Genomic DNA, 12,300 nt, shown 5'->3' with positions numbered 1-12,300 from the left:
AGACATCATTTGGTAAGTTGGTTCCTTGATATTTTCTGTTGATTATTATGATTGCATACAGTCAGTAGATGGTGCTGTTAGGTAGGGATTCCCTGTGAAGAGGTTCAAGAGCAGGGATGTCCAAAAGGTAGACCGGGATTCTACCAGTAGACCTTTAGTTGGTGATCAGTAGACACTCAAGACACTGTCAACAAACAGTTTCACTAAATTACCCTTCTGTTTTATTCTTTTCATTCAGATATTTATTCTATTAAGGTTACATAAGAAATAGTCATTTTTTTAAATATAGTTATATAAATTCTCTTATAAATCAATATATAGTGAATAAAGTACCCCCTCTTGTAAAATATAAGGATATTATAAGTTACCGAGGAGTTTCATGACCCTATAAAAACACGAGGCCGAAGGCCGAGTGTTTTTATATAGGTCATGGAACTCCGAGGTAACTTCTAATATCCTCATATTTTACAACTGGGGGTACTTTATTTATTATAATACACAAATTTTAGTGAGTCATGTGACAGAAATTACATCACTACTCACCGTTTATAACTGATGACATCACTACTCACCGTTTATAAGGATATAATTTACAAGATATTCATGGCTTTTGTGTATTATAATATATTATAATATTTCCCATGGAACAGAATGCTAATAGTGATATAAAGGATGTAGATCATAATGGGACAACATCACTAAACTGCATTAGTAAAGTATGGGCACTCCTGTTCTACAGCAGGGTTCTCCTCTGCATCACTCAGCAGAGCATTTTCCTAGTTAGTCTATATAAGGGGAGAGCAGTGGGCCTCTTCCTCTTTGGCTGATGAGTAGATGACACCAGAGAACAGAAGGTAACAGAGCGCTACAGAAACAAAAGGTAACTAAACAATACCGTCGCCCCTGAGAACCGAAGTACATGTATGTCTACAGAACCCTGTAAGATGTCGTGGGATGAGTACTTATTGTGCTACGCAATCTGTATTTTCTTTGGTCTTGGAGGTGCGGGAGTGGAGTTGCAGTGGAGGAGTGAGACGGGTGAAGATACAGAGGTATCAAGGGGTGCGCTGTTGGTCACTACACCACACTGACCACAAATTATTTGAAGAGACTTAACGGAGTGACTTTATTATAAGGTTTTGTGTGAAGCCCTACATGCAAGGTTTATTATTCTACTTAATTTGATGATGCCAGAAAGCCTGAGGTCAGCGACCTTAGAAAGGAGCGAAGGCAAATCAGAAAGTTAGGTTAGATAGTGGTAGGTATGTTCTGCGAAGGTCACTGGTGGTGGAGAAATTTAGAGTTAAGTCACTTGAGCAGCTGACATTGTAACAAGGAGGAATATAGGAGTTGGCACACTGGCGGTACCTCACCAGTCTGGGATCCAGTGTAGAGGTAGCTAGGACTAGAAATGTCCTGTTGCCACAAAGAGGGCACCAATAAACATATGCCTTGTCTTTTGCCAGAAACCTAGGAGCTGTATAGAAGGAAGTGTATCAGGAATATATGCAACTATGGGGTGCCGTTTGTCCCAAATACATTCTGTATACAAAACTATCCCTAATACACAGAATGAATGTCTCTCGTGTTATATAAGTATTTGTGACCATACACAGAGAAAAAAAATATACAAAAGAATTATTTCTATTAAAGAATGAAAACAAAATCTGGTTAGTGCACAAAAGGATGTCATTATATCACAAACTCTTCTGTTCTGTACATTTTAACAAGCAATCTGTCGCACAAATGTATAACCTCCATGTAACGGACGCACTTATGTGCAAAGTTACTTACAGAATGAATTATGTAAAAACAAACTTGGACATAATATATAATAGTGTAACTAACTTGTGCTTGTCAAGCTAGATTTGACTGATAAAATAGATATTTGTGACAGAAAGCAAGATTTTATAGCACAGGATTCATTCTTTCCACAAAATGACAGTTTTGTTTCACAAAACAGATAAAATAACCATTCTGTGAAGCAACACTGTCAGTCACATTCCTGAACCAATAAGAACAAAGCTTATTGCCATATATAAACAAGATGAGAAGTTGCCAGCTCTGCTCCACATGGCTAAGGCAAAGGATCTGACCTGCTATAGAGGGCGCCCTCTAATGTCCCCTGTGCTGCATAGTAATAAACATGAACAAACCTTTCCTAAAAGATCTGCTGTTAAACACTACAGGTTCATAAATGTAAGTTTTTACAAATGGCTGAGAAATATAATGCTGCACTTATAATGATTGTAGAGAAAGAAAAGTATGCAAAACTTATATAAATATGATCATTTTAGGCGATATGACTATTCTTATTGTAGAAACCTGCTTGTGTGGCCATTTTGGTTAAGGTCATTCCTGCTGTTTTGCCATTATCTTATGACTCACTCCTGTTCCTCTTCCTGTCTAAGCTGAGAGTAATAATGGGACAGGCCACACCCACCTGCGATGTTGTATTAAATGTACCAGAAGTTACTGTGCTTGTCTGGCTGCTTTGTCTGACTCTCAGAGTCAGTTATAAGTTTTGTATATGATAGTTAGACTCCAATGTCTCCTCCTAGCTGTAATCTTGCACCAATTAGCTTGTAGTAGTCTCTTAATAATGTGCTTAGCTATAGTTCAACTACTATATAATAGCTTTAGCCAGAGACTTGGGACTGATCATGTGAACACACATTGTGTTTAGTATGATGTGTAGGTTATATGAGCAGCAACTCCTGAGTACTGTGTGTAAACAAAAGGCTTCAGGACTTCAACTTTACCTCCTTTCGTGAATTCGGGTCTTTTCGCAGCTTCGGGACTTCAGCTTCGTCTTTTCGGCACTTCCGCATTCTGTAATATGCGAAATGGCCGCATGGCTCGGGCGCTCGTAAAGGGGACCCGGCTCTTTGAAAAATGCAGCACTTCTGGGCCCCCCTTCAGGCCCGGAACACTTGTCCCCCCCTGCTGGCGGCCCTGGACATGCATGTGACATGGGCACAGTTGTGCTCTCTGCTCTAGTGTTGTGCCCCCCTCGACCCACTCTGATGTGAAAGGGTTAAGCACTGGGCAGGTAAGGGGACAGCATCATTAGAGTCTTTTGTTATAAATAAATACAAATCATTGTGCAGCTTGTTGCTTCTGTATAAATAGATTATGAACCCTTAAAATTGCCCCTGCCTAAATGACCCCCTTTTGTTTACACAAAGTACTCAGGAGTGGCTGCTCATATAACCTACACATCATACTATAGAGAATGCGTGGTCATACCTCCCAACATTTTGGAAGTAAAAAGAGGGACAAAAAATTTGTAGTCATGTAGAGCGGTGAATTTTTTTTGACCACGCCATATTTGTGGCCACACCCCGTAATTACCATGTTCATTTTACATAATTTGGCAGGTTATAAAAGTTTGAAAATATTTCTCCTTATCTAAACTGTTAAAATTACTTATTTTCTTATCTCAAAATTGTTACAAAGTATCTTAGTTGCACCTGTTAGCTGTACTGGCCTCTCTGCCAAAAGCCAATTAAGTTAGAAATTTCAGACACAATAAAGATCTTTACACTTTGAATTGGTGCCTGCTGGAAGTCTGCGTTCATTGAGTGCCTGCTCCTTTTTACATTTCGGTTCGTCCGCCCCCTATGCTGAGGGCTCAGGGCAGTGCACCTGGGCCACTTCCCTTACGTGGTGAGTAATTTGTTTACCACATTGAAGTACCCACACTACAGATGACTTCTTGTAAGTTAGAAATTTTGTTTCTTTTTCTGGCTGTTCAGTGCAGAGAAAAGAGGGACTTTCCAGTACAAATGAGGGACTGCAGGCTGAGCTGTTAAAAGAGGGACTGTCCCTCCAAAAAAGGGACAGTTGGGAGGTATGCACTGTGCACATGATCAGTCCCAAGTCTCTGGCTAAAGCTATTATGTAGTAGTTGAACCATACCTCCCAACATTTTGGAAATAAAAAGAGAGACAAAAAATTATTTTGCATGTAGTGCAGCAATTTTTTTGACCACACCCATTTTGTGGCTGCACCCCCTAATTACCATGTTTATTTTACAAAGTTTGGCAGGTTATAAAAATGTGAAAATATTTCTCCTTATCTAAACTGTTAAAATTACTTGTTTTCTTATCTCAAAATTGTTATAAAGCATCTTAGTTGCACCTGTTAGCTGTACTGGCCTCTCTGCCAAAAGCCAATTAAGTTAGAAACTTTGTTTTTTTTTCTGGCTGTTCGGTGCAGAGAAAAGAGGGACTTTCCAGTACAAATGAGGGACCTCAGGTTGAGCTGTCAAAAGAGGGACTGTCCCTCTGAAAAAGGGACTGAGAGTCAGGCAAAGCAGCCAGACAAGCACAGTAACTTCTGGTACATTTAATACAACATCGCAGGTGTGTGTGGCCTGTCCCATTATTACTCTCAGCTTAGACAGGAAGAGGAACAGGAGTGAGTCATAAGATAATGGCAAAACAGCAGGAATGCCCTTAACCAAAATGGCCACACAAGCAGGTTACTACAATAAGAATAGCCATATCACCTAAAATGATCATATTTATATAAGTTTTGCATACTTTTCTTTCTCTACAATCATTATAAGTGCAGCATTATATTTCTTAGCCATTTGTAAAAACTTCCATTTATGAACCTGTAGTGTTTAACAGCAGATCTTTTAGGAAAGGTTTCTTCATGTTTATTACTATGCAGCACAGGGGACATTAGAGGGCGCCCTCTATAGCAGGTCAGATACTTTGCCTTAGCCATGTGGAGCAGAGCTGGCCACTTCTCATCTTGTTTGTATATGGCAATAAGCTTTGTTCTTATTGGTTCAAGAATGTGACTGACAGTGTTGCTTCACAGAATAGTTATTTTATCTGTTTTGTGAAACAAAACTGTCATTTTGTGGAAAGAATGAATCCTGTACTATAAAATCTTGCTTTCTGTCACAGATATCTATTTTGTCAGTCAAATCTAGCTTGACAAGCACTAGTTAGTTACACTATTATATATTATGTCCAAGTTTGTTTTTACATAATTCATTCTGTAAGTAACTTTGCACATAAGTGTGTCCGTTACATGGAGGTTATACATTTGTGCGACAGATTGCTTGTTAAAATGTACAGAATGAAGTTTCTGATATAATGACATCCTTTTGTGCACTAACCAGATTTTGTTTTCATTCTTTAATAGAAATAATTCTTTTGTATTTTTTTTCTCTGTGTATGGTCACAAATACTTATATAACATGAGAGACATTCATTCTGTGTATTAGGGATAGTTTTGTATACAGAATGTATTTGGGACAAACGGCACCCCATATGCAACAGGGGAGTGCACAGCAGCCTGGCAATCCTTATACAGTTTTCGATAATATTATTCTTTGAAACTGTGTGAACAACTGAGAACTGGATAAACTCTTCTAGTGACTGTGGATATAGTTGTTACTGTGTTCACTTGAAAGATCATGTGGACCTCCAGTTTATTCTATACACAAGAAAAATGTAGTTGTACAGGTATGATTATTGCTGTAAAGAGAAAAAGTCCTGGACATCACTACAGATAAGTGGCTTCGGAGATCAAGGAAATTACAAATAGGGAGTGTGGTTTTCTTTTAAGACCATAGCCTACATTTAATAATCAGTCAAAAAGACAAAAAAAGAGAACCATCAATCACCTAATTCAATCATTTAAGCTGTTAAGATGCAATGTTTAGACAGACTTTAATTTTGATACCAAAACAGATATATAATAGAATACAATCTCCAAAGCCGCCACCCTTTTGCCTGTTTAGAAGAATAGTAGACAGTCAATTGCCCGCACAGGTCAAGTACACCAAAAGCTGGCCATGTATACATTTATCTTTAAAGTGGATCTTGAAGGAGAAGGAAAGGCTAAAATTAAAGGGAATCTGTCGTCATTTTAAACTTTTTTTTTTTTTTTTGCATTTTTATAAAAAAACACACATCCATAAACACTGTCTGGCAAATAAAATGTTAATCCACAAATCCTTGCATAAGTTATTTTAGTTTGTATTTTGTCATGGGGGCTTCCATTTGTGCTCATTACACATTCATCCTGTGCTGCTCTAACAGCAGGCACAGCATTACCTGTGTGCTTGGAGGCAGCCACTCTGTAATGAAAAGCCAGGTCGCACTACGACACGAGAATCCAGCTGTACACTCCCCCTCCCCTCTCTGCCCATGCGTGTGATGTTTGGAGGAGAGAGGTCACATGGTTTGCAGGGAACCAATTACTTTCACTTTCCTACGTCCTGCTCTATAGCTGCACTAGCAGCCCCTCCTCCCACAGACACTATCAAAGCTCCTGCCGTTCTGTAAGTTTGTTCTCTGCATTCCTTTGGAGGGGGGAACTTTCTCTCCTTGCTGCCTTCCTAGTTTGTTTTACTGGTGTAGCGCTATAGTAAACTGACTTGTGCTAGGGCAGTTTAAGCTACTTTCCTTGGTGGGCTGGGACCACCGATGAGCTCTCTTTCTCAGGGGTAAGCCCTCGCAACGGTGTGGAGGCAAGGGTGTAGTCTAACTGTAACCTGGTGCAGTAGCACAATGATGGGCGCCAGTACTTCTTTAACAGTTGAACAAAGAACAGTATTTATTGAACAAAAGCACATAGATCATTTTAGCACATTGATCCACAATGGAGTATATAACATACACAGCAGCATAATGGAAGCATATACTCACAGCACGTATAGGCTGAATCCCCACAGGCTAGGGAATATACAGCAAAGAGTAAGTTGACAGCATGTGATGGGTATTGCCCAGTTTTCAGGATATCTTCCAGTGGCAGACTAGGGGAACTCCTGACATCCCTATCTCAACACTTGGTTCCTTACTCTGGGTCAGTAATACCCTGGGATCTTAATCCCTCTGATCTCCTCGGCGGAGCCTTGAGCTGCTCAACTAAATAACCTCTCTATCACTCCTAGAGCGATCTATAAAACGAGTATAGCTGTCTAATTACTAGGGCCAAGGCGCCTAGGGTCAGCACTACCCATTCCCTTCCAGCCTGCTTGGTTGGGCTAAAGCAATGGACCCAGAGCACATGGTTTCTAAACCTTTTATACTCTGGCACAGTGCCATCTGGTGTACACTGTGTGAACTGCAGGGGTTACATAAGCACAAGGTCCCCATAAGGACCCACTGAGGTGTCCATATTACTAGGGATGTGCCTGTCTGTAAAGTGTAAGGGTGTCTAAGATTTTCACATCCCTACACTGGCTACTAGATGAGGTAAAGGAGCTGTGAGTTCCCTCTGCTATCCACCTCACACAGACCTTGTTCCTTTCCTGCCTGCAATACTTCTTTTTTCATTAACTACTTACTGCCTCTTTTCTCCTGAGCTATTTTAACCCTTCCTAGACTTCCTCCTAAGTTTTCCTGGTTTTCAAGTATGTCCTTATTTTATCCTTTTTTCTATTCCCTGTCATCAGTCCTGGGAGTGTACTCCTGTGTTTCTGCCATTTATTTTTGTGTAAACAAATATAAATAAACTATCGATATAAAATATTTTTCCAGTGCCCAAAATGAATTGTGTGTATATATATATTTATTTATTTTTGAAACGTAAGTGGGGGCAGTGATCACAGGACTATATTATTATTTATATGTTTGTATGCAGGATTTGAATCCTTCTGAAGTGGTGTCAGTGAGGGCTTATCGTGATACCTGCCTATTGTTCAATTGACAGGCTCAGCAGACAAGGCTCTATTTACATTACAGCAGCTTGTAGGAGGGAGGGGTAATGACATCACTCCAACTTGCAGTGCAGCAGTAAAGTGTGACTGAAGTTTATCAGAGCACAAGTCACATGACCTTAGGGCAGCTGGGAAATGTCAAAATGTCTAGCCCCATCGCAAATTTTAAAATTAGATATAAAAAAATCAATTTCTTGTTTTGAAAAACGGATTTCAATGCAGGATTCCGCTGTAGTAGCACTATTAACTGATACATTTTGTAAAAAACATGTTTTTCCACGACAGTATCCCTTTAAGTAAGCTTTATCAGAAAGGTCTATATAAATACACCAGTAAACCCTCAAAGTAATGCTGCTCTGAGTCCTCTGTCAAAAGAAACACAGCATTTCTTTCCTTTTATTGTGTACACATGGGCTTCTGTATCAGACTTCCTGTTTTCAGCATAAACCTGCAGGGCAGGGCTTGAGCATGCTCAGTGTGCTTCTCTCCTCCTCCCTCCTCCCATCCCTGCTGTAATCTGAGCTCAGAGCTGTAAGTGAGCAGGAAGTGATGTCACACCAAGTTTATATGGCAGCTTCTATCCTAAACAAACAGAGACAGTGTCTAGAGCTGTTTATTTATGTATGGTAAAGCATTCTGTAGAATAAATATAGAGTTCTAGCTTGCACTATTGAGGCTAATCTGTTGACAATAAACCATCTTGGAGCTTTCCTTCTCCTTTAAGCCCCTTTTTTTATCAGAGGGGGATCAGTTGGTCGATGAGAACAGAGAAAAAGAACAGAGATATTCTGGACTGTTATTTTTCATCTACAGTATCTGCTCAAATGAAGAACTAGCTAATGAAGGTAATAGTCCTATTAAAGCAATAAAACTAATGGTGCATGATTCATGCAAAAGGAAATTTAGATCTGTGATTACCAAACCTCCTTACTAATTTTTCAGGATTCATTGAGGTCTGGAATGGTGCAGAGAGACTGGCGGATTTTTAATGTGGTGGCGCTATTCAAAAATGAATCCAGTTATCAGCCTTAAAACTATGGGCTGGTTAGTCTGACGTAAGTTATAGGAAAGATTTTCAAAGGGGTATTAAGGAATAAGATCCTTTGCTTTATTGCAACTTATAATACTGTGAGTTTGTGCCAGTATGGTTTTATGCGTTATAGATCTTCCCAGACTAATTTAATTGCCTTTTACGAGAAGGTGAACAGGAACATCGACTCTGGGATGGCAGTGCATGCAGTCTACTTAGATTTGGCTATTTGATACAGTACCAGTACTAGTGTTGGGGGTTTCCTTAATTGAGCTGGGGTTTTTGTAGATACAAGTTGACTGATTCCAGGCAGTGTCATTCTGTGGCATTAACTCAAGGGATGAAAACATAATTTCTCCTCTTTATAGGTCCCTGGTAAGGCCTCGCCTGGAGTATGCAGTGCAGTTTTGGACTCCAAATTCCTTGGAACAAAAGACACTTGCGATGGGACATGATTACACTTTACAAGTACATTAGAGGACATTACAGACAAATAACAGGGGACCTTTTAACATAAAGGGGATCACTGTACCAGAGGCCACCCCTTCAGACTAGAAGAAAAGAACTTTCATTTGAAGCAACGTAGGTGGTTCTTCACAGTCAGGTCAGTGAGGTTGTGGAATGCACTGCCGGGGATGTTGTGATGGCTGATTCTGTTAATGCATATTGTGGTTTGGATGATTTCTTGGACAAGCATAATATCATAGGCTGTTTAAATCTACAATTAGTATAGATACTGTATGTATACTTAATGTGCGTGTATGGAGGGGTTGGTGTAAGTGTGTGTTTCATTTGGAGAGGTTGAACTTGATGGACTTTGGTATTTTTTCAGCCCAAAGTAACTATGTAACTATGTAAGTATCCCCAAACTCCAGGTTACTTACTGTGACCTTATTCTAAATCTAATAGCTATGACAAGTGGTGTTTTCTCTGTTTGCAGAAAAAAAGCAGTATGAGGAAACATCAATATGTTCCATGCTTTGACCCTGGTTTTTTCAGGCCATAATCCACTCCGTGTGCACAATGATGAGAATGATATTGATGTAACTGCTTAAAGACTCAAGTGGATCAGAGAGCATTGGTTTTTCCTTCACCAGCTGAGAAAATGGCACAAGTGACATATTCCTTTATTACTAGTTCTACAGCATGTATTTGAACCTTGTTTAGAGCAAAGAGGTGCCTGTACAGTATTGGATAGTACAGGGGAACATAAACTTAAAAAATCCCATTGCACTAGCATTTGTAAACTACAATTCCCAGCATCTGAGAATTCTGAAAATAGCTAGTTTTCTCTAGCTAAACATGCTTAAAAAACAAGCAAGAAAGAAAACATAAAAAGTTAACATGGGTTTATTTATTGAAATGTAACAGTGACATCTGCTGGCTTCACACATTCCCCACAGGGCACGGAAATACAGAATATTTGTGAAACTGGCAGCAAGCATATTATCTACGCCATGTCAGATTAACAACAAATTAAACTTTTAGCTGCTCCAAGTGATTGATTAGGGAATACAAGATTTGGAATGTGAATGAAAAATACGTACAGGATTCAAATTTTACATTCTGATCACACTGGCATGCTACCTACATGTGTAACTTTTTGAATTTTACATGTCATTTGGGAAGACTGCTCATTGAGTGCCTGCTCTGCACAAATATGAAATTTTGACTTTAAAAAAAGGATTGTTTCTAGATATCTGTGAAAGTAATATTTAACTGATATCTTTAACAACCCCCCTCCCCATGTAAGTGACTAGTGCAATAAAATCGAACATAAGTAAAGTACAAACATCATGTGCTATTGCCATTTTTTCCAGTTTCCTTAGCATGTCATTGATCTGAGTGGCTGAATCACATTATGTGATGTCATCATTGAGTATCTAGTGAGGTCACGTTGTAAAATACACTGGTTTCAGTAAATCGTTCAAGAAGTTAGGTACCTCTTGTGTACAATGGTTTGGAGGGTGGAGACAGAATGCCTAACAAATCCAAAGTACATGTAAAAGCACTTTTGGGCAGTTGTCATCGCAGGCAATTAGGGCAGGGATGATTCAGCATTGCCACCCAAGCTCTAAAAATCACAGGGACCTAAGCCCCCAAAATTGTTGCTATGCCATTGCCCTAGTGGTGCCACCAATCAGAGTGAGCAATTGATTACTGTTTTGTCCTACATTGCCCATAATGGTCTATATGGAACTATATACACATGCAGCCCTCTCTGGTTTCCCCAGCTACGTTACTTATATTATATTTAGCAATGATTAATTTCATAGCAATGCATGCATATTATTATTTGCTATTTATATTTAGTCGGCAAATATTTACCATTATTTGCTTAAGATATAAATTAGTTCCTAAGAATCCATCTCCTGTTGTTTGATTTGTGTATGCCCTGCTGACGTCCTTAGTTTCTATAGGAGGGGAGGAGAAACTAGTAAAAGAAAAATGAATGTATTACTGTTATAGAATTTAGTATTGCAAGTCCAGAGTGAAAAATGCTCATTTAGCAATACAACTGCAGTAGTAATGTAATATCCACTGTGATACTGTGTTTGGGGGAACTCTAGAAAGAAGGTGCATATCTACCAGAATGCTCTATGCTATGAGATGTAAGGAAAATAACAGATGCTGTAAGCAATCTGCAGGTAAATAGCCATGACCGCTAGGCTCACTGCAGTTCGTCACACCTGTCCCATACCAACTGTCCCGTTTTTAGAGGGACAGTCCCTCTTTTGACAGCTCAACCTGCAGTCCCTCATTTGTATTAGAAAGTCCCTATTTTCTCTGCACTGAACAGCCAGAAAAAGAAACAAAGTTTCTAACTTAATTGGCTTTTAGCAGAGAGCACAGAACAGGTAACAGGTGCAAATAAGATACTATGTAACAATTTTGAGACAAAAAAAGTTTAGATAAGGAGAAATATTTTCAAATTTTCATAACCTGCCAAATTTTGTCAAATGACCATGGTAATTAGGGGGTGTGGCCACAGAAAGGGTGTGGTCAAACAATTTCGCTGCGCTACGGGCGAAAACATTTTTTGTCCCTCTTTTTACTTCCAAAATGTTGGGAGGTATGCCTGTCCCCTCCCCATTATTAGTGCAAATTTTCATGATCTGGACTGGAGCAATGGGGATTGGCACACGGGAAATTTAAAAAATGATTGTATCTCCAGCGCATCCCCAGTGTTTTTGAACCAATGTGGTTGTGGTTGGGCAGCATGCCGCCTCCCTAAAATCCTGCCACCCTAGGCCCGGGCCTTGGTGGCCTTTCCACAAATCCGGGCCTGTAAATAGCACTGCAGGTGTGGGGGAGATGTCACTGCCTGGGGAAGGGGAGCTCTCTGTCCAGGGGGTAGGTGAATGGGAGACAAAATGCTGCTCTGAAGAGAGAAAGGTTTGGATATAACTCTTGCTGTATAACTCTTACTGTAGTAAAGTAAAGTGGAGCTAAACTGTTGTAAAGAGCAGAACTTGCACTCAGGGTCAGACTGGGTGTCCTACAGGTGCTACTGCTTCGGGCCCCTTTACACCACCAACGGGCCCCCCGCCCCAGTGGCGAATACACATTAGGAACCCCAGCT

Source organism: Xenopus laevis, chromosome 2L (genome assembly GCF_017654675.1).
Source record: "Xenopus laevis strain J_2021 chromosome 2L, Xenopus_laevis_v10.1, whole genome shotgun sequence".
NCBI classification, from domain to species: Eukaryota; Metazoa; Chordata; class Amphibia; order Anura; family Pipidae; genus Xenopus; species Xenopus laevis.
The sequence above is the reverse complement of the archived record's forward strand: the minus strand, read 5'-3'. Positions refer to the sequence as shown.